The following is a 25,725-nucleotide window of genomic DNA, read 5'->3' as shown; positions in this document are numbered from 1 at the left end:
GGATGGATGATAATATATGACACATACTTAATTTATTTATATGTTTTTATTATAATATACTTAATAACTTAACATCTGATTTTATTATTTTTTACCCTTAGTGGTAAAACATTATTTTTTCACTGTATAATTGTCCATATTACCGGTCCCACCCGTTTTAATAATGGCCTATTTTACAACTTTAAAGTCCCTATTCAATAAAGCCAACATCGAATTTGAACCTTATACTTAAAACCATCAAATTTTTAAATTTACCGATTAATCCTTTTATTTAATCAGACACCTACGACATTATCACGAAATTTCACAGATATAATTGCACAAATAAACCAGAAAATATTTTTAAATATTTTTCTGCACCACATCCCGTTTCGATTAGGGTCTAAATCGGGCTGTTACATATTCGCCTAGCTGTATATTGAATTTTGCATATTTTGTGTTTTGTGCAATAGGGACAATTGGAAGAAGTGTAAATATTAGGGTAAATGGTAATTTTCCCATTATGTGTTTTTTGACTAAATGAGTGAAATATATTGAATGAGTTTATTGAATATGTTTAATCAAACCAAAGAATTGGATTTGGATCGGGGGAAAACTAAAAGTTGTCGATTAACCATCCTGTTTCGATTTTCATCGTCCGAGATAGTTTATAAGCAAATGATATTGTTAATTTATAATATGATTTTATATGCTGAATGAGCTATGTGGAAATATATATGTGTTAGCCAAATGTAACTAGCTTGGGAGCTATGTTGACGATTCGTTTCGACTGATTACGAGTCCAAAAGCCCCGTACGAACCTTAGGATACTAGATACATATGTCATGACATGGATCTGATATGTGTTTTTGTGTAGACACGTCTAGATGTTGGCATCGATATATGTGGTTACTGTAAGACCATGTCAGTGACATCGGCATCTATTTTGATTCGTAAGACCCTGTCTGGGACAGTGCATCGATATGAGATGCATGTAAGACCACATCTGGGACGTTGGCATTGTATGTAATGGATTATCCGGTATCCTATTCAATTTCGATGGTTCAACGACCAATGATAAGTTGTGATCGAAGTGTAAATGAGCTAAAACAATCAGGTATGAGTGGTTGATTACCTATTTGAAAATAAGGTAGTTGGCTATTTGTTGTGATACCAAATTATACAAGTTTTATGTGAACATATTCATTTGTGTCTATATTCACATATCTATTATATGCATTGTTTTATTTTGATTCATGATATTGTATTAGTGTAATATATTTATTATGAGAAATATTTTGGCTTTGATTGAAGTACTTCTAATATATATATGTGTACATTCGACCATGAATGTTTATATGTTAAGTATTGTTATCATGAAATTGTAGCTTGAGACTTTGTGATCCGAAATACATGGCACTTCTCACCAAACAAATAATGTCGCCATATTTTCAAAGCAAATACGATGGCGGCTAGTTCGAGATCATGGGTCGGATAATTTCTCTCGTGTGGCTTTCAATTGTCTCGACGCATAGGCCACAACTCGACCTTCTTGCATCAATACGCAACCCAACCCAAGTAGGGATGCGTCACTATAAATGACAACTCTTTGCCTGATTCGGGTTGTACTAAAATTGGAGCTTCAGTCAAATAAGTTTTCAGTGATCGAAACTTTTCTGACATTTCTCCGTCCATTCGAACTTAACATCCTTTTGAAGTAGCTTCGTCATTGGTGTGGCTATCATCGAGAAACCTTTTACAAATCGTCGTAATAACCGGCGAGCCCCAGGAAGCTCCGAACTTCGGTAATATTTCTTGGAGGCTTCCAGTTAAGTATGGCTAAAATTTGCTCGGGTCAACTCGAATACCCGATGCGGATACCACATGACCCAAGAAGCTAACCTCTCTTAACCAGAACTCACACTTACTGAACTTAGCATATAACTGCTTATCCCGCAAAATTTGCAACACTAATCTCAGGTGCTCAGCATGTTCGGTCTCATCTCTTGAATAGACCAAGATGTCATCAATGAACATAACTACGAACCGGTCCAAATACTGTCTGAAGATCCGATTCATCAAATCCATAAATACCGCAGGGGCATTAGTGAGCCCGAACGGCATCACTAAGAACTCGTAGTGACCGTACCTCATTCTGAAAGTGTTTGGGTACGTCCGAATCTCGAATCCGCAACTGATAATAACCTGATCTCAATCTATCTTTGAAACACTGGGCTCCCTTTAGTTGATCAAACAAATCATCAATACGCGGTAACGGATATTTATTCTTTATCGTCACTTTATTCATTGGATAGTCAATGCACAACCTCATGGTTCCGTCCTTCTTTTTCACAAACAATACTGGTGCACCCCAAGGTGAGAAACTTGGTCGAGCGAAACCTCTATCCGTCAATTCTTGCAACTGAGCTTTCACTCTTTTAACTCGGTTGGTGCCATACGATACGGAGCTATCGAAATCGGCGTAGTCCCAGGTACAAGCTCAATACCAAACTCCATCTCCCGAACAGGTAGCAAACCCGGTAATTCTTCGGGAAAAACATCCGGGTATTCACAAATTACTGGTACCGACTCAAGTTTCTTTTCTAATTCCTTGTTATCAAGTACATACGCAAGGTATGCTTCATACCCCTTTCTTACATATTTCTGAGCCAACATTGAGGATATACAGCTAGCAACCCATCCAAGTCCGTAGACTCAACTCGGATTACTTTGTTATTTGCGCACCTCAAATCAATAGTCTTGCTTTTGCAATTCACAACCGCTCATGCACGGTCAACCAATCCAACCCGAGAATAACATCAATTCATCAAACGGCAGAAGCATCAAGTCCGCCGGAAAACAGGAACCTCGAATTACTAGGGGACATTTCTTACACACTTTGTCGACAAGCACGTAACGACCCAAGGGATTTGACACCCGAATTACGAACTCAGTAGACTCAATAGGTAAAGTATTACTGGATGCTAAGGTTTCACTTATATAAGAATGAGTAGAACCGGGGTCAATCAAAGCAATTACATTAGTAATGAGTAGAACCGGGTCAATCAAAGCAATTACATTAGTATCAAAGAGAGTAAAAGTACCGGTAATAACATCAGGCGAAGAAGCATCCTCGAGGGCACGTATAGCATAAGCTCTAGCAGGCGCACGAGCCTCAGATCTGGTTGTAGCATCTCTAGATCCTCTCTGACCGCCACTAGCATTGCCCGTGTTTCTAGACGGTCTACCCCGAGCAGTAGTAGCACTTGGTTTCCCACTCTGACTTACATTTTGTTCAGGCAACCTCGGGCAATCCTTGATAAAATGGTCAGCTGATCCACACTTATAGCAGGAGCGATCATGGAACCTACAGCTCCCCGAATGCCATTTACCACAATGCTAACACTTCGTTCTGTCTTGACGTTCATTCCCAACACTGGCGACCGAAGTGCCTCGTGTACCCACAGGGGGTCGATCACGATCTCGTCTAAAAAGGCCCGAAGTGCCTCTAGACCGGCCCACATCATCTCGAAATTTCTTTGATGCCTGTTGAAGAGACTTTCCCGAGGATCTTTTACGAAACTCTCCAGTTCCCACATCAACTTTTTGTTTTTCTTTTCTAAGCTCTTCGGCTTTACAAGCTCGTTCGACAAGTACTACGAACTCTCGTATTTCAAGAATGCCAACGAATATTTTTATATCTTCATTCAGCCCATCCTCGAAGCGTTTACACATGATAGCCTCGGACGAAACACATTCCCGAGCGTATCTACTAAGTCTAACAAATTTCGCTCGTAATCGGTAACTGGCATAGAACCTTGCTTAAGCTCAAGAAATTCCTTCCGTTTTTATCAACAAATCTCTGACTGATATACTTTTTCCGAAACTCAGTTTGGAAAAACTCCCAAGTTACTTGCTCTCGGGGCACAACAGAAGTCAGAGTACTCCACCAATAGTAGGCAGAATCGTGTAGCAAGGAGATAGTACACTTTAGGCATTCATCGGGTGTACAAGATAGCTCATCGAGTACCCGGATAGTGTTGTCCAACCAAAATTCAGCTTGCTCGGCATCGTCGCTATCCGTAGCTTTAAATTCAGTAGCCCCATGTTTTCGGATTTTGTCAACTGGGGGCTTATTTGACCTTATTTGGTCAGTTACCGGAGGTATTGTAGGTGCGGGGGTGTATTACTCGGGAATGGAGGTTGTGGAACAGCCGTATTAGTTCGAATGTATTGGTTGAACCAATCATTCATCACGCTATAAAAAGCTTGCCTAGCCTCATCATTCGGATTGCTAGCAATCGGTTCAGAGTCTGCCGGAGCTGTCCCTTGTGCGGGAGCAGGCGCCACACTCTCAAGATCATCAGCTACCGCTCGTCGGGATCGGGATCCATTACTATAAATAAACACATTTTCAATTGTCAGAAATCACCACACTATCAAATAATCACTAAATGACATGTATAGCTAGACCCAATCGTATTACGGTTATCCTAGAATCGACTAAACCGTGCTCTGATACCAATAAAATTGTAACACCCCGTGCCCGAGACCGTTGCCGGAGTCGAACACGAGGTGCTGACCGACTTAATTCATTTACTTGCACAGTTCATTTTAAAAATTTCCAGACAGCTGGCTAACTGTGTCGCTGTCACCTTAAAAATCGTATCTTGAGTTCCACAACTCGAAAATCAGTTTCGTGATTTTTTCCTGAAACTAGACTCATATATGCATCTACAATTTTTTTTCTATAATTTTTGGTCGGCCAATTAGTACAGTTTATTAGTTAAATCTCCCATGTTACAGGGATCGACTACAGTGACCTTCACGCATTACGACTTGGATATCTCCCTTTACAGGGCTTCAATACTGATGCCATTTGTTTCTATAGAAACTAGACTCAAATAGGAATCTATAAATATATGGAATGACTCCTAATTATCTCTGGTTAATTTATAATGAATTTCCAAAGTTGGAACAGGGAATCCAGAAACCGTTCTGGCCCTGTTTCACGAAAACCTAAATATCTCTTAACATACAACTCATATGACCGTTTCGTTTCTTCCATATGAAAGTAGATTCATCAAGGTTCATTTAAATAATTTATTCACTATTTAATTCCATTCCTACTATTTTTAGTGATTTTTCACATCCACATCGCTGCTGCTGTCAGCATCTGCCTTTAAGGTAGACTTTACCTATTTCATAGTTTCCATGATTCAATTAGCCCTTTTTTTTTGCATACATAGCACAAAGTATAATCATGATTAACCATTCCAATGGCTAATCGTTTCCAAACATTTCCATACCTCTTAGTGATCAACATACAAAACGATTATAGTACTATGCTAAAAACGTATATAAGCCATTTTCGCATGGCTATCCAAATTTACACAAAATCCAGGGTACATGACCAACAACAAGAAGGGTAGTCCTATACATGCCATTTCAAAGTTCAACCAAAATTGTACCAAAAGGGGGCTTTGATAGTGTGGGAGACTTCGACTTCCAAAAATCCCGAGTCCGATAGCTGACGAGCCAAAATCTATAAAACAGAGAAACAAAGAAACGGAGTAAGCAATTTATGCTTAGTAAGTTTTGAGCAAGGGATTCCAGCACAACAAAAGTATAGCATTCATATAGCTAAACGGATAATTTCATATGCACAAATTCTCAATATCATACTTACTTCACATTACCAACCCTTATGTTCATACACAAAAGATCAACTTAGCCAAAGGCCGGTAGCTCATTTATCGACTGAGCGAATACAGATTTGTAAGGGATCAACTAATTCAAAGCACACACGAAACATACCTCATCGCTGGGATTTTACGAGCGTATTAATTTAAATTTTTACAGCAAGATCGCTCGTTCCCAAATCAAGCATCTTCGGGGTTTAGCCGATATAACCACTCGCACAAGGCCTTCGGGTCTTAACTCGGATATGGTCACTAGCATAAATGCCTTCGGGACTTAGCCCGGATATAGTCGTAGCACAAATGCCTTCGGATCTTAGTCCGGATGTAGTCGCTTAGCACAAAAGCCTTCGGGACTTAGCCCGGATATCATTCGAGTAACCATGCACATATATCAATAATCATGACACATTCATATTTCATTTTCATTACCAAAGCTCAAACACAAGACACTTATCACATTTACAATTTCGGCTCAATAGCCACATACAAGAGCATGATTTTGATTTACTTAAGACATAATCTAATCGAATCATAATTTAAGTCCCATTACTCGAAAACTTACCTCGATGTTGTCGAACGATTCCGATGGCTATTCGACCACTTTTTCCTTCCCTTTATCGGATTTAGTTCCCCTTTGCTCTTGAGCTTAATTTAACAAATAAATTGATTTAATCATTTGAGCATCGAAAAGAGGAACTCAAGGTACTTGCCCACATATATCATTAGACATTAAAGTCACATATGTACGGAATCATGAATCAAACTCAACACATTAGTTAATACTCTCCTTAGCCGAATTTTCTAAGTCAAGATAAAGCCTTCAATATGCTTACCTATGGCCGAACAACACATCAACCTATGTACTCATTCATGTGGCCGATTATGCATGTCTATGTTGAGGCCAATTATATACTCAATACCACACACAAATGGCATACCTTTTACTACTAATGCATTACATATTATAACTCAATACGCATCCATCATGTACTCCATAACCGAAACACCATCATATGTAAATATATACCTTGAGATATTGTATATGTCATACCAATACGTCATGTGCAAACATATATATATATGTGCAAGAGCTGAATCTCAAAGTTGATTATAACTAAACATGAACATAAATCCAAACACAAATCTTACCTACCATGCAATAAGCATAAATCATACTTATGGATATACCATGGCCGAATACATCACAACACCATACCATTTCAATTTGGTCATGGTTAAACAAAGAACTTAATGTCTCACTCAAAAATGCTAAAAAGAAAATCCAAGAGTCATCAATCCACCATCACATGTATCATTAACAAGCTTCATATTTAGCATGCAATGCATTAACACAAAATCCACCTAGGCCGAATATCATCCCCATGACATAGCAAAGATTTGAACCATGGGCTAATTAGAACTCAAGCTAGCAACTAAAACATGCATGAATCTCATGGACAACCTCAAACATACCTTAATCTAGATACAAGTATGGCCAAACCTCCTCCTAATCCTCTTCCAAACCAAACATGAAGCAAGAACTCCTTCCTTCTTCCTTAGAATTTTCGGCCAAAAGAAATGAAAAAGGATGAACAATTTTTTTTTCTTTTCTCCACTCACGGCAATGGGGGGGGAACACTCACACACATTCTTTTTTTTTGTTTTCTTCCTTCCATTTCTTATTAGTTTATTGCCCATGCTTCTTATTTTATTTTTCCATTAACACAACATGTTTCATGACATGTTTTGCCCATCATCCCTTGTCATGGCCGGCCACTAGTACTTAAATGGGGGGAAATTGACATGCAAGTCCACCCCTTTGATTACATGCACTATTAGGCCACTTGCATTTGCCTAGCACATTTCTAAATTTTCTCACATAAGTCCTATCAACTAAATTCACATGCAATTAACTAAATCGAAGCTTAAAACTTTCACACATTTATATTCACATATTTTAGGCAATAATTATCACATTCAAATAATTTGGTGACTCGTCTAGCGGTCCCGAGACCGCTTTCCGACTAGGGTCACTTTAGGGCTGTCACAACTCTCCCCCACTTAAGAAATTTTCTCCCCGAAAATCTTACCGGTAAATAGGTTTGGGTATCGTTCTTTCATCGAGCTCTCGGTTTCCCAAGTAGCTTCCTCGATCCCGTGTTTGAGCCATAACACCTTTACTAACGGAACCCTTTTGTTTCGCAACTCTTTCACTTCACGAGCTAGGATACGCATCGGTTCTTCTTCATAACTCATATCGGCTTGAATTTCAACCTCTGATGGGCTAATTATGTGCGATGGATCAGATCTATAGCGTCGAAGCATCGAAACATGAAAGACGTCGTGAATCTTTTCAAGTTCAGGGGGCAAAATCAATCGATACGCAACTGGACCACTCGTTCGGATATTTCGTATGGCCCGATGAACCTGGACTCAATTTGCCCTTACGCCCAAATCTGAGTATCTTTTTCCAAGGTGAAACTTAAGAAACACCTTATCTCCCACCTGATACTCAATGTCTTTTCGTTTCAGATCCGCGTACGACTTCTGGCGATCTGAGGCTATCTTTAGACTTTCACGGATTACTTTTACTTTTGTTCAGCATCTTTAATCAAATCCACTCCGAAAATTTTACTTTCACCGAGCTCGGTCCAAAACAATGGTGTACGGCATTTACGCCCGTACAAAGCCTCGTAAGGTGCCATCTTAATACTTGATTGAAAACTATTGTTGTAAGCGAATTCAATCAATGGTAAATACCGTTCCCATGAACCACTAAACTCAAGGATGCAACATCTCAACATATCCTCAAGTATCTGAATTACCCGCTCGGATTGACCATCGGTTTGTGGATGAAAAGCGGTGCTAAAATGCAGCTTGGTACCCAAAGCTTCTTGCAATTTCTTCCAAAATCGCGAGGTGAATCTCGGATCTCTATCCGACACAACAGAAATCGGTACCCCGTGTAATCTCACAATCTGAGAAACGTACAATTCAGCTAGTTTATCCAATGAAAAATCCGTACGCACGGGGATAAAGTGAGCCGACTTAGTCAGTCTATCAACAACAACCCAAATCGCATCCTTCTTACTTGCTGACAATGGCAGTCCGGACACAAAGTCCATTGTGACTCGATCCCATTTCCACTCAGGTATCATGATCGGCTGAAGTAATCCTGAAGGCACTTGATGTTCCGCTTTCACTTGTTGACATATTAAACATCTCGAAACAAAGTCGGAGATGTCTTGTTTCATACCATGCCACCAAAACTGACGTTTCAAATCGTTGTACATTTTCGTACTCCCCGGTGAATTGACATTCGGCTACAATGGGCTTCGTTCAGAATCATCGAAATGAGTTCCGAATTCCTTGGAACACACAAACGACTTCTGAACCTCAAACAATCATCATCATCAATTTGAAACTCCGATTCCTTGTTCGGAACACATTCAGCCCGTTTTGCAACCAATTCATCATCGACTTCTGAGCTTCACGAATTTGATGAATCAATAATGGTTTGGCTTTTAATTCAGCTACTAACACATTGTCGGGTAGAACAGACAAGTGTACATTCATCGCTCGCAAACAAACAGTGATTTCCGGCTTAAGGCGTCCGCAACCACATTAGCCTTTCCCGGGTGATAATTAATGACAAGCTCATAATCTTTCAACAACTCAAGCCAACGCCTTTGTCGCAGATTCAAGTCTCGCTGGGTCATCAAATATTTGAGACTTTTGTGATCCGAAAATACATGGCACTTCTCACCAAACAAATAATGTCGCCATATTTTCAAAGCAAATACGATGGCAGCTAGTTCGAGATCATGGGTCAGATAATTTCTCTCGTGTGGCTTCAATTGTCTCGACGCATAGGCCACAACTCGACCTTCTTGCATCAATACGCAACCCAACCCAAGTAGGGATGCGTCACTATAAATGACAAACTCTTTGCCTGATTCAGGTTGCACTAAAATTGGAGCTTCAGTCAATAAGTTTTCATTGATCGAAACTTTTCTGACATTTCTCCGTCCATTCGAACTTAACATCCTTTTGAAGTAGCTTCGTCATTGGTGTGGCTATCATCGAGAAACCTTTTACAAATCGTCGGTAATAACCGGCGAGCTCCAGGAAGCTCCGAACTTCGGTAATATTTCTTGGAGGCTTCCAGTTAAGTATGGCTGAAATTTTGCTCGGGTCAACTCGAATACCCGATGCGGATACCACATGACCCAAGAAGCTAACCTCTCTTAACCAGAACTCACGCTTACTGAACTTGCATATAACTGCTTATCCCGCAAAATTTGCAACACTAATCTCAGGTGCTCAGCATGTTCGGTCTCATCTCTTGAATAGACCAAGATGTCATCAATGAACACAACTACGAACCGGTCCAAATACTGTCTGAAGATCCGATTCATCAAATCCATAAATACCGCAGGGGCATTAGTGAGCCCGAACGGCATCACTAAGAACTCGTAGTGACCGTACCTCGTTCTGAAAGCAGTTTTGGGTACGTCCGAATCTCGAATCTGCAACTGATAATAACCCGATCTCAAATCTATCTTTGAAAACACTGAGGCTCCCTTTAGTTGATCAAACAAATCATCAATATGCGGTAACGGATATTTATTCTTTATCGTCACTTTATTCAGTTGACGATAGTCAATGCACAACCTCATGGTTCCGTCCTTCTTTTTCACAAACAATACTGGTGCACCCCAAGGTGAGAAACTTGGTCGAGCGAAACCTCTATCCGTCAATTTTGCAACTGAGCTTTCAACTCTTTTAACTCGGTTGGTGCCATATGATACGGAGCTATCGAAATCGGCGTAGTCCCAGGTACAAGCTCAATACCAAACTCTATCTCCCGAACAGGTGGCAAACCCGGTAATTCTTCGGGAAAAACATCCGGGTATTCACAAATTACTGGTACCGACTCAAGTTTCTTTTCTAATTCCTTGTTATCAAGTACATACGCAAGGTATGCTTCATACCCCTTTCTTACATATTTCTGAGCCAACATTGAGGATATTACAGCTGCCAACCCATCCAAGTCCGTAGACTCAACTCGGATTACTTCGTTATTTGCGCACCTCAAATCAATAGTCTTGCTTTTGCAATTCACAACCGCATCATGCACGGTCAACCAATCCAACCCGAGAATAACATCAAATTCATCAAACGGCAGAAGCATCAAGTCCGCCGAAAACAAGAACCTCGAATTACTAGGGGACATTTCTTACACACTTTGTCGACAAGCACGTAACGACCCAAGGGATTTGACACCCGAATTACGAACTCAGTAGACTCAATAGGTAAAGTCTTACTGGATGCTAAGGTTTCACATATGTAAGAATGAGTAGAACCGGGGTCAATCAAAGCAATTACATTAGTATCAAAGAGAGTAAAAGTACCGGTAATAACATCAGGCGAAGAAGCATCCTCGCGGGCACGTATAGCATAAGCTCTAGCAGGCGCACGAGCCTCAGATCTGGTTGTAGCATCTCTAGATCCTCTCTGACCGCCACTAGCATTGCCCGTGTTTCTAGACGGTCTACCTCGAGCAGTAGTACCACCTGGTTTCCCACTCTGACTTACATTTTGTTCAGGCAACCTCGGGCAATCCTTGATAAAGTGGTTAGCTGATCCACACTTATAGCAGGAGCGGTCATGGAACCTACAGCTCCCCGAATGCCATTTACCACAATGCTGACACTCCGTTCTGTCTCGACGTTCATTCCCAACACTGGCGACCGAAGTGCCTCGTGTACCCACAGGGGGTCGATCACGATCTCGTCTAAAAAGGCCTGAAGTGCCTCTACACCAGCCCACATCATCTTGAAATTTCTTCGATGCCTGTTGAAGAGACTTTCCCGAGGATCTTTTACGAAACACTCCAGTTTCCACATCAACTTTTTGTTTTTCTTTTCTAAGCTCTTCGGCTTTACAAGCTCGCTCGACAAGTACTACGAACTCTCGTATTTTAAGAATGCCAACAACATTTTTATATCTTCATTCAGCCCATCCTCGAAGCGTTTACACATGATAGCCTCGGACGAAACACATTCCCGAGCGTATCTACTAAGCCTAACAAATTTTCGCTCGTAATCAGTAACTGACATAGAACCTTGCTTAAGCTCAAGAAATTCCTTCCGTTTTTGATCAACAAATCTCTGACTGATATACTTTTTTCGAAACTCAGTTTGGAAAAACTCCCAAGTTACTTGCTCTCGGGGCACAACAGAAGTCAGAGTACTCCACAATAGTAGGCAGAATCGCGTAGCAAGGAGATAGTACACTTTAGGCATTCATCGGGTGTACAAGATAGCTCATCGAGTACCCGGATAGTGTTGTCCAACCAAAATTCAGCTTGCTCGGCATCGTCGCTATCCGTAGCTTTAAATTCAGTAGCCCCATGTTTTCGGATTCTGTCAACTGGAGGCTTATTTGACCTTATTTGGTCAGTTACCGGAGGTATTGTAGGTGCGGGGGTTGTATTAGTCGGGAATGGAGGTTGTGGAATAGCCGTATTAGTTCGAATGTATTGGTTGAACCAATCATTCATCACGCTATAAAAAGCTTGCCTAGCTTCATCATTCGGATTCCTAGCAATCGGTTGAGAGTCCGCCGGAGCTGTCCCTTGTGCAGGAGCAGGTGCCACACTCTCAAGATCATCAGCTACCGCTCGGTCGGGATCGGGATCCATTACTATAAATAAACACATTTTCAATTGTCAGAAATCACCACACTATCAAATAATCACAAAATGGCATGTATAGCTAGACCCAAACGTATTACGGTAGTCCTAGAATCGACTAAACCGTGCTCTGATACCGATAAAATTGTAACACCCCGTGCCCGAGACTGTTTCCGGAGTCGAACACGAGGTGCTGACTGACTTAGTTCATTTACTTGCACAGTTCATTTTAAAAATTTCCAGACAGCTGGCTAACTGTGTCGCTGTCACCTTAAAAATCATATCTTGAGTTCCACAACTCGAAAATCAGTTCGTAATTTTTCCCTGAAACTAGACTCACATATGCATCTACAATTTTTTTTCTATAATTTTTGGTCAGGCCAATTAGTACAGTTTATTAGTTAAAGTCAGCCATGTTACAGGGATAGACTACACTGACCTTTGCGCATAACGACTTGGATATCTCCCTGTACAGGGCTTCAATGCTGATGCCGTTTGTTTCTATAGAAACTAGACTCAAAGAGCAATCTATAAATATATGGCATGACTCCTAATTATCTCTGGTTAATTTATAATGAATTTCCAAAGTCGGAACAGGGAATCCAGAAACCGTTCTGGCCCTATTTCACGAAAACCTAAATATCTCTTAACATACAACTCATATGACCGTTTCGTTTCTTCCATATGAAAGTAGATTCATCAAGGTTCATTTACATAATTTATTCACTATTTAATTCCATTCCTACTATTTTTAGTGATTTTTCACATCCACATCCCTGCTGCTGTCAGCATCTGCCTTTAAGGTAGACTTTACCTATTTCATAGTTTCCACGATTCAATTAGCCCTTTTTTTTTGCATACATAGCACAAAGTATAATCATGATTAACCATTCCAATGGCTAATCGTTTCCAAACATTTCCATACCTCTTAGTGATCAACATACAAAACGATTATAGTACTATGCTAAAACGTATATAAGCCATTTTCGCATGGCTATCCAAATTTACACAAAATCTATGGGTACATGACCAACAACAAGAAGGGTAGTCCTATACACGCCATTTCAAAGTTCAACCAAAATTGTACCAAAATGGGGCTTTGATAGTGTGGGAGACTTCGACTTCCAAAAATCCCGAGTCCGATAGCTGACGAGCCAAAATCTATAAAACAGAGAAACAAAGAAACGGAGTAAGCAATTTATGCTTAGTAAGTTTTGAGCAAGGGATTCCAGCACAACAAAAGTATAGCATTCATATAGCTAAAAGGATAATTTCATATGCACAAATTCTCAATATCATACTTACTTCACATTACCAACCCTTATGTTCATACACAAAAGATCAACTTAGCCAAAGGCCGGTAGCTCATTTATCGACTGAGCGAATACAGATTTGTAAGGGATCAACTAATTCAAAGCACACACGAAACATACCTCATCGCTGGGATTTTACGAGCGTATTAATTTAAATTTTTACAGCAAGATCGCTCGTTCCCAAATCAAGCATCTTCGGGGTTTAGCCGGATATAACCACTCGCACAAGGCCTTCGGGTCATATCCCGGATATGGTCACTAGCATAAATGCCTTCGGTACTTAGCCCGGATATAGTCGCTAGCACAAATGCCTTCGGATCTTAGTCCGGATGTAGTCGCTTAGCACAAAGCCCTTCGGGACTTAGCCCGGATATAGTCGCTTAGCATAAAAGCCTTCGGAACATAGCCCGGATATCATTCCAGTAACCATGCACATATATCAATAAATCATGACACATTCATATTTCATTTTCATTACCAAAGCTCAAACACAAGACACTTATCACATTTACAATTTCGGCTCAATAGCCACATACAAGAGCATGATTTTGATTTACTTAAGACATAATCTAATCGAATCATAATTTAAGTCCCATTACTCGAAAACTTACCTCGGATGTTGTCGAACGATTCCGATGGCTATTCGACCACTTTTTCCTTCCCTTTATCGGATTTAGTTTCCCTTTGCTCTTGAGCTTAATTTAACAAATAAATTGATTTAATCATTTGAGCATCGAAAAGAGGAACTCAAGGCACTTGGCCACATATATCCATTAGACATTAAAGTCACATATGTACGGAATCATGAATCAAACTCAACACATTAGTTAATACTCTCCTTAGCCGAATTTTCTAAGTCAAGATAAAGCCTTCAATATGCTTACCTATGGCCGAACAACACATCAACCTATGTACTCATTCATGTGGCCGATTATGCATGTCTATGTTGAGGCCAATTATATACTCAATACCTCACACAAATGGCATACCTTTTACTAACTAATGCATTACATATTATAACTCAATACGCATCCATCATGTACTCCATAACCGAAACACCATCATATGTAAATATATACCTTGAGATATTGTATATGTCATACCAATACATCATGTGCAAACATATATATATGTGTAAGAGCCGAATCTCAAAGTTGATTATAACTAAGCATGAACATAAATCCAAAACACAAATCTTACCTACCATGCAATAAGCATAAATCATACTTATGGATATACCATGGCCGAATACATCACAACACCATACCATTTCAATTTTGGTCATGGTTAAACAAAGAACTTAATGTCTCACTCAAAAATGCTAAAAAGAAAATCCAAGAGTCATCAATCCACCATCACATGTATCATTAACAAGCTTCATATTTAGCATGCAATGGCATTAACACAAAATCCACCTAGGCCGAATATCATCCCCATGACATAGCAAAGATTTGAACCATGGGCTAATTAGAACTCAAGCTAGCAACTAAAAACATGCATGAATCTCATGGAACAACCTCAAACATACCTTAATCTAGATACAAGTATGGCCAAACCTCCTCCTAATCCTCTTCCAAACCAAACATGAAGCAAGAACTCCTTCCTTCTTCCTTAGAATTTTCGGCCAAAAGAAATGAAAATGGATGAACAAAATTATTTTTTCTTTTCTCCAACTCACGGCAATGGGGGGGGAACACTCACACACATTCCTTTTTTTTGTTTTCTTCCTTCCATTTCTTATTAGTTTATTGCTCATGCTTCTTATTTTATTTTTCCATTAACACAACATGTTTCATGACATGTTTTGCCCATCATCCCTTGTCATGGCCGGCCACTAGTACTTAAATGGGGGGAAATTGACATGCAAGTCCACCCCTTTGATTACATGCACTATTAGGCCACTTGCATTTGCCTAGCACATTTCTAAATTTTCTCACATAAGTCCTATCAACTAAATTCACATGCAATTAGCTAAATCGAAGCTTAAAACTTTCACACATTTATATTCACATATTTTAGGCAATAATTATCACATTCAAATAATTTGGTGACTCGGTCTAGCGGTCCCGAGACCGCTTTCCGACTAGGGTCACTTTAGGGCTGTCACACAATGATTCAACGGACATAAAACTCTTGAAATGGCATGGACATCTTGGGATGAAATAATAATGACTTGAAAGAATATTTCTTGGTGAGCTCATCTATGTTTACTTGATTGTTATGAAGATTTTTGTAACTAACATGTTTGATTGAATGTATGTGATTAGGAAATTTAGCCAAATGGATGGGAACATGACATTGTATGTTTAGATTAAATAAACAGGATTGATAAGTTTAGTTTCCGTTATACGAACTTACTAAGCATGTAATGCTTACTCCATTTTATTTTCCCCTGTTTTATTGTGCTTGGAAGCTTGTGAAGGTTGGAGATAACTGGAGCATTGTCATAGTATCAACTAGTCATTTTGGGTATAAGTAGTAAAAAATCATTTTGGTGTAATGGCATGTATAAGACAACTTGGCCAATAGTGGCTTGAAATGTTATTTTGTAACCTAGCCATTGGAATGTCTAGTAATGGTTCATTTTGGTGTGACTAAGTAGATTATTATGATATATATACATGTGTTATGTTAAGAATATATGATCAATGTTGTGAATGCCTAAGTTAAACCAAGGTAAGTTTACAAATACTTATGCAAAAAATGGTATGCCATAATGAAAGATAGAATTGTCTAATTTGAATGCTTAGATTGGTTGGTATTGAATGTGTGTTTCAAGTGCAGGTCTTGGGTGAAATTTTAGGTGACAAATGAAGCTAGAAATGGATTCATTTTGTCTACGCAAACAGACACACAGGCGTGTGTCTAGACCGTGTGTGACATACGGCCTGGTAACATAGGCATGTGGTTAGGCCGTGTGTCCCCTTTACCTAAATTTTGAGAAAAGAATGCTCATAATTGAGCACACGAGCAGAGGCACGGGCATGTGTCTCGGGCGTGTGTCTTGGTCGTGTGAAACTTGCACCAAATTTTGAATTGAATTAATTAACCACACGGCCTAGCACATGGGCGTGTGGCATGGTCGTGTGTGCAAGTCAGAGAGTTACACGGGGTTGAACACGGCCTCTAGCATGGGCGTGTCTCTTGGACCACACGGGCGTGTGAGCCCTGCACCTTGGAAAAATTTTGAAAAGTAGCAAAAAATTCTTAGAGGTCTCGATTAAGTCTCGACTCAAGTTTAATGCTCATATTAGGTCTCAAGGGTCCAATTAAGGGACGATTGAATGATCTCAATAAATGAATAGTACATTATAAGAATTATCTGTAAAATGTTCTAAAAGTTTCGACAATACTCTGAAACCCTATTCTGACAACGGATACGGGTGTTACACTTTTTGTCTTTGGAGCGCTTTCTCTTCTTTTCTGTAGGCTTGGCACGGTCCTCAAATCACTCCTCAAGTTCTGGCTCTGCCCTGGCATCATCGGCTGCTTCCTCTGCAAGTTTCGCCAGTCTAGCTCCATCTCGCTCCAAATTATCTATAGGTGTACCCACAAACACTGGTGCAATGGCAATGTTCTGAGTAGACATCTTTTTCCTCGTCCTTCTCATTCACATCTGTAACAAGGACTTCGTCCTCTCCGAGAGCAACTTCCTTCTCAACAGCAGGTTTCTCTTAACCAGCAATAAAGTCACCCTCGACTATGCTATCAATCCTTTGCTTGCACTCCTTAATATCCCTTGATTCCTCTTCTTTCTCATCAATAAAGACATTCACAATGGGCGGGGATGCCACAGATTTGTCTCGGTCCCCTAAGTCATGATCCTTGGATGAGAGTTCATAATCTCGGATGATCGACGGGAGCACTGGAAATTCTGGGAGTGGGATTGGGCTTAACTGACTTAATACGGATACAATAGAGTTGTTCCAAGCCTTGATATAAGCATAGAACAAATTTTTTGATCTACCTATATCCTCTATTGTAGCAACAATGTAACACCCCTAACCCGTGTCTGTCACCGGAATAGAGTCAGAAGGCATTACAGAATAAAGCACGATCCCAAATAATTAAATGTAAATATATAATTATTCATATAAACAAGTCTTGAAAGTTAATCAAAATTATTTTCATAAACTAATGCAACTACTAAATTTGGACATTTCATATCATTTGTATATATAAATAGACGTATCGTTCACATGTAACAGTATAAAACATAATATGCATTAACAATTTCATATATGGAGCATTAACATAGTAATCTATCAGAATCTCATATGTTTTACATATTAATACCATTAAAAGCAAGTATTTGGCTATAAATCAACTCACTTCATTTTTGGGTTAAATCGGCTAATCTATGTATATTATTATGCACATTCACAACTTACATTTAATTAGTAAATTCATATAGCCATGTACATAGGTGAAAAGCACCCATAAATATGAACACCTTTACACGAATACAAGACACATAAAAACTTAATTAATATTACAAGATCAAATGTCATATATGCATGTCTTAGCTTAATTCATAAATGAACACCAAAATTTGCATCATGCATATGTCTTCCTCTCTACCTATTAATATTATAATCTGCATTAACTCAATTACATTCATAATGAACCATATGGTCAAATATATATAACATCACACAAATGTATATAATGCACAATTTACCCTAAAATAAAGATTATACTTAGCATTAGATACGTATTAAAACAACCAACTAAAATGATCATGCAACACATGCAATACCTACTACTTAGCAACCGAATATATTAGACTAGCATACATTCATCCATCACTTTAATTATCACATTACATAATTCCAACAAAAATCGACTAGTATACCTAGTACATACTATCATAGCCGAACCTCATTACTTAAAATTACATACGTATACAAGGTTTTCATTATCTTTTTATCAACAGTCAAGCTCATTAATATATTTCAATCAAAGATATGACAAATTAAGACTAAACATAGTAATCAAATTCACATATATAGTTCGTATTAGTATGAAACACAACCAAGGTAATCAAAAATACTTATGATCGATTTCATCACGCCTCATCCAAAATCATTAGCCAACTTCAATGTACAATCACATAACAAAAATGATATTCATTCATGGCATATAGCATAGTAACCAAATAGACTTAAATCACAAATGTACCAAAACTGAAATCTAGCATAGAAATTAAGCCATTTTCGCATGGCCTTATACATAACCAAAGTTTATTATTTCAAAAGAAATCCATTCTATACATGCCACAGTTCCAAAATGCAACTTATAAAATACCAAAAGCGGTCGATAGTGTGATAGACTTTGCTGATGATCCTCAAGCTTGTAACTTGAATTCAAAATCTATAAAACAGAAACAAATATACACACAGTAAGCTATTATAGCTTAGTAAGCCATAAGAAAATAAACAATCTAGTAATATAACCAACTCATTTTAAACTAAACCGAATTATACTAGCATAAATATGCTTAGTCTCAAACTACCAATTTCATAAAATGATATTTTTGTTTTTATACAAAATTCTGACCTAGGCCGAATTCTCATATAACCAATATAAGTAATTCACATTTCACTTACAAAGTCAATATATCATTAGATAATCAAATATACTTATACTCATAAACACGAACTCAAACATCATAACATATCATCATGTACACATTACCTAAATGGACGTATACACATGGTTAAATCTATACACATATCACATATCATTTCGAAGACAATCACAATATATCTACCAAGATCGAACACACTTTTGTAATTATACACATTCTATATTTACCTCATAAGTCATTTGTAACAAATATTAAGTACTTACTTACCTTACTACAAGTGATAATAACCTATTCCATACCTGGTCATTTAGCTTATTCAACATGTACGTTCACATCTTATCGTATCCCGATGAACCATTCAAAATTGGATAGGACACTCAGATAAACACACAAATCGTACAATGCCAACATCTCAGACGTGGTCTTACATGTAGTCACATATCGATGCCATTGTCCCAGACAGGGTCTTACCCGTAAACACATATCGATGCAATGGTCTTACTCGTACACATATATCGGAATTTTATGTGATGACATATGTATCCTAACTATTCCTAATGTTCATATGGGGCTTTTGGACATCGTAACTCGGTCAAAACCAATTCAGAGATATAATAGGCAAGCTTAATCATATTCGGCCATAGCTTATATATATTCATACATTTCATACTAGCATATAATATTAACATTTAACTACAATTAAACACGTCTATTTGCTTATAAACTTACCTCGAACGATGTAAAATGGAACAGGGCAACTAGTCGACAACTTTCGTTTTTTCCCGATCCAAATCTGATTTCTTTTGTTCTTGATCTAAACATATTCAAATTAAGCTCATTCAAATATATTTTCATTCAATTTAGTCCAAAAACACATAAATACGTAAATTACCATTTTACCCCTAACATTTACAATTTTTACAATTTAGTCCCTATTACACAAAACACAAATATGCAAAATCTCAAAGTACTCATGTTAGGCCGAATGTTACCCATATCTATCAAGCCCATATAATTCATTTATTTCGCATGTTAGTCCCTCAAATTATTATTTTTGCAATTTAGTCCTAATTACTCAAAATCATCAAAAACTCCAATACAAAATATGTTAATCTAAAACATATATTTCATATTTCATCATCAAAAAACAAAAATCACAAGCTCTCAACAATGGCATAACTCAAAATATTCACCAAAATAAAAAATTCAAGCATGGGTTTTGTAGTACTCGAAGCAATGATCTCAAAAACATAAAATTTATCAAAAACCGAGCTAGAACTTACCTTGAATCAAGCTTGAAAGTGCCGAACCCTAAGTTTCTTTTCTTTTCTTTTGTTATTTTGATATTTCGGCAATGAGAAAGTATAAGCACTAATTTTTTGTTTTATTTTTTTTATATGTTTTATATTATAACATATTATCACATAATTTACCATTTTAACCTTAGCTTAAATTATTTATAATTCACCTACTAATGGCCAAATGTGTCCATGCAAAGATTCAAAGGTATATTTGCATTATAAGTGCCTCCATTAATAAAGACAACAACAATTATGTACTTTCACATTTAACCACCAAATTTTTATTTTACGCGATTAAGTCCTTCTATTTAAACGGACACTCAAACGATAAAATTAAATCACGAAAATTTCACAGATATAAATTCACACAAAATAAACATAGAAAATAATTTTAAAATATTTTTTGACTCAAATTCGTGGTCCCAAAACCACCATTCCGATTAGGGTCTAAATCGAACTGTTACAGACAAGCCTGACCTGCTTATTGCTAATGGAATTGGCTGACTTTTCGATATCTTTCATTTTGTGCAACAATGATGTCTTTGCAATCAAGTTTGTTCCCTTGCTATCTACCTTGGTTTTTCCCTTCCTCGTCTTGCTTGTCTTTTTTTCCTTCATTGTCGGTGTATCTTTGCCATGAGTCATTCTTTCAATAAAAGATTCATTGATCAGGCCCTTATTATCTAGGACTTCTTCATCATCACTAGGCACGATCCCTTTCTGCTGGCACAATAACATCACCAACGATTGGAAAACCAAAATTCCAGTTTGCTTTGCAACACAGTCAGCAATTTCCTGGTGGAGTATTACGCCAGTATCAATCTTTCTACTCTTGACAATTGAATGTATCAGGCACATTCCACTAAGGGTGACTGTAGTGCTGTGAGTAGAGGGTTGTAGCCAACAGTTGACAAAATGAAACCAGATTTTACTTTGCAGTGTTAGGAAGCGTCGATGCATTGTATAATTCCCTTGATTTGAACCCGTCCCCTAGCGCCCACTTTCGTTAAAAAGGTCACAAACTCCTTTTTCACCGTTGGCATGTAGGATTCTAGTTCATGAATTGCAATTGCAGAGGATAAGTGTTCTTCAATAGACTTGGTGGCTTTCTTGACTGATCCTCTCATTCTTGCCATATTTTTTTGAGTGAAGACAATTTAAATTTGTAAAGGTATGAGCTTGGTGAAGAGAAAGTGAATAAAAATGGCTGGTTTGTAAGTGTTACAGTCAACACAGTAGAGAGGGGTTTTATAGTGAGAGAAAGAAGAAGATGGAAAGGCATGACTTTTGTGAAGGGATATAAAGTTGGCAGGAATAAATATGTCCAATGAGAATTATGCCCACTTAGACAAATCAGACGGCTAAGTCACTTTTGATCAAATTGTGGGATCTAAAATTACTGATATGCCCTCATTCTTGATGAGTCATAAGTAACAGTACAATAGTACGAGCTGTGTTGATAATAAATCCTAAGTGCATCGACAATGGTACCTAATTATTCTACAAAAAAAAAGACGTAAAACAAACTTGGACAAAAACAAAAAATAAAAAAATAAAATCACTTAATGATAAATTCATTAAAAATTAAATTTTTTTGACCAATTTAATTGTCTCTTCTTGCTTTTGATTAATATTCCTAAAATAGGGTTTCAACTACTGTCCATTCACTTTGAACTGGTGTCCACCATGTAAATCTCTGATTGTGACTACACCTTAAGGGAATAATTCGACAACTTTGAAAATCCCAAACCAACATTAGTGCAATTTTTCTGGGTGCAATTTCAATCTAGATTGAATAATAAAACTTGTTGACCTTCGATAAATTTTCACTGCAAAATAATTCTATCATGCCACCATTTGGTCTTTTCCTTGTAAATTGCAGTGCTTTCATAGGCATTTCGCTTAATCTCCTCTAGTTCAGTGATATCCAACAACCTTTTCTTTCTAGTAGCTTTATATTCCATGTTCACTTGCTTAATCACCCACATTACTTTGTGCTACAATTCAATTGGCAAGTGACATGCTTTCTTAAAAAACAATTGATATGGCGACATCCCCAATGGATTTTTGTGTGTTGTCTGCAATGCCCATAAAGCGTCATCCAGTCTAGAAGACTAATCTTTCCACGAAGGGTTTACAACCTTCTCAAGAATATTTTAAATTTGTCGATTCGATACTTCGGCTTGTCCGTTAGTTTGTAGATGATAAGTAGTAGCCATTATGTGATTAACTCCATATCTCTTCAGTGCAGCTGTCAGTTGGTTGCAATGAAAGTGTGTACCCTGATCACTAATCAATGCCTTTGGTGTGCCAAAGCGGCAGAGTCTATGCTTGTGAAAAAGTTTAAGCACTGCGTCGGGATATAGAACCAATGTGCTGACACCTATCGTATTAATTCACAAAAATTATGGACGTCATTGAATAATAAAAGCCAATAGAATCTTGATTGGAGAACCTTAATGGTAGTTCGCATGCCACCGAACTGACCTCCATAAGCAGCATCATGATAGTGCTTTAGGATTGAAAGCATCTCCTCTTCCAGAACAAAATGCTGAATGATGTTGTCATTGCATACCTTGAATAAATATGGCTCGTTCCAGTGATACTTCAGTACTTCACGAAGAAATCTTTCTTTTTTATGGCTTATGACACCCAATGGTAGTTTTCTACACACTAGATAATTAACCAAATCTGCATACCAATGGATTGTATCAACAACAAATAACTTCTCATCTGGGAATGCACTAACAATTTGAAGTATGTTTCCATCTTTGCTGCCAATTTCCAATCGAGACAGATGGTCTGCAACTTGATTCTCTGAACCTTTGTGTTCTTTTATCTCGATGCCAATTTCTTGCAATAATAAGATCTAGTTTATCAGTCTTGGTTTTGCATCATTCTTCACAAAAATATATTTCGATGCCGATTGATTAGTAAAAATGGTAACCTTTGTGCCGACAAGATAAGAACAAAACTTATTGAAAACAAAGATTACAGGCCTCTTTAAGAGTTTTTTTAGCATAATAGATGGCATGAAATATTCTTCCCTTGTTTTGTCCTAGAACAGCACCCATAGCGAAGTCGCTTGCATTGCACATAACTTCAAAAGGTTGAGACTAGTCGGTATAACTAAAATGGGTACATTTACTAGCTGCTTATTTAATTGAATAAATGAATCTAGACATGCATCATCAAAGAAGAATTTTTTATTCTATTCCAGTAATGAGCATAAGGGTTTTGAAATTTTCAAGAAATCTCTAATAAATATTTTGTAAAACACTACATGCTCAAGAAAACTGTGAATAACTTTCAAATTTTTCAGTGAAGGTAATTTCTCAATGATTTCCATTAGCTTTATATACTTCAATTCCTTGACTAGAGATGCAAAGGCCTAACACAATGCCTTCAGTTGCCATGAAATGACATTTTTCCCAATTTAGAACAAGATGTGTGTCTTCACACTGCTTCAATAATTTATCCAAATTGTTAGTGCAATGATCAAAATCATTCTCATAAACTGAGAAATCATCCATAAAAACCTCTAAAGAATCTTCAATCATATTCAAGAATATTTCCATCATGCAAGTTTGAAATGTGGCTAGTGCTTTGCAAAGACCGAAAGGCATACGGCTAAAAGAAAAAGTACCAAAGGGACAGGTGAAAGTTGTTTTCTCCTGATCCTATGGTGTAATAGCAATTTGATTGTACCCAGAATAGCTGTTTAATAAGTAGTAATAGGCTCTTCTAGCAAGCCTATCCAACATTTGGTCAATGAAAGGAATCGGCAAGTGGTCCTTCCTTGTGGCAGCATTAAGTTTGCGATAATCCATATGACTCGCCATCTCACTGGAATGTGTGTAGGAATTAATTTTTCTTTGTCATTGCTAACCACAGTGATACCACACTTTTTAGGAACACATTGCACTGGACTTACCCAATTGCTATAAAAAATAGGGTAAATAATTCTAGCATCAAGCCATTTTATAATTTCTTTCTTAACAACTTCTTTCATCTTCTTGTTTAATCTCCTTTCTTGCTCAATCAATTACTTGCTTTCATTTTCCAACTTGATCTTGTCCATGAAAAAAAATGGACTAATGCCTCGAATATCGGTAATACTCCAAGTAATATCTCATTTATGTTGCTTAAGAATATGGATCAATTTTTCTTCTTGAGTTACATCCAGTGTTGCAGAGACAATAACTGGGAGAGTATTGTTAGCACCAAGAAAGAGTATTTAAGATGAGTAGGTAGTGGCTTCAATTCCAGTGTAAGAGCTTCGTCAACAGATGGCTTGAAAATTAGAATTGTTATGTTGGCTAAGTCTAAGGATTCAATTTGCAGTCCATGCTTGAGTTCAATACTATTAACTTTAACCATGCTGTCACAATCATCTAAGAATTCATCATCAGATGTCACTACACACTCCTCAGAAAGTATTGTGCTATGGTCATTAGATTTTTCCTCAATTAGGTTATCTAGCACATCGAAAGTATGGCATTCTTCTTTATCCTTGCATTGAATAGATTCGAAACACTGAAGGTAACGAGCTCATCATTAAGTCGCATGGTCAGTTCACCTTTGTAAACATCAATAAGAGTTCGTCCGGTGGCTAAAAATGTAACACCATTAACTTGCAATCATCGCCGGAAAAGGGTTAAGAGGCATTACTAAACTTATAACATAATTCAACATTCATAATCATATCTCATTCAAATAAAATCATTTTATCCCTTAAAAGGACCTAGAGGCCTTAAACATGCTTTAGAAATGGTTCAGGACTAAACTGATAATTCAAAAAAATTTTGGGAAACTTAGAAAATTTTACTTCAAATAGGGAACACCAGCCCGTGTGGGCAGGATGTGTGTCTCACACGGGCACTAGACATTCTAGTGTCACTAGCCGTGTGAAAACAAGGGATACATACTGACTTGGGTCACACAGCCAACCACACACCCGTGTGTTTAGTCCATGTGCCCTTTGAAGTGGCCACACTCGATCGTATGCCAGGCCGTGCCAAACCTATAGGGTATACTGACTTATGCCACACGGCCATTCACATGCCCATGTGTAAGGCTGTGCGGAACATACTGACTTTATAACACCCTTAACACGTATCCATTGTCGAATTAGGGTTAAAGG

This window comes from Gossypium hirsutum, chromosome A11 (assembly GCF_007990345.1).
Source record: "Gossypium hirsutum isolate 1008001.06 chromosome A11, Gossypium_hirsutum_v2.1, whole genome shotgun sequence".
Classification (NCBI taxonomy): Eukaryota; Viridiplantae; Streptophyta; class Magnoliopsida; order Malvales; family Malvaceae; genus Gossypium; species Gossypium hirsutum.
This window is presented reverse-complemented; position numbering follows the sequence as displayed.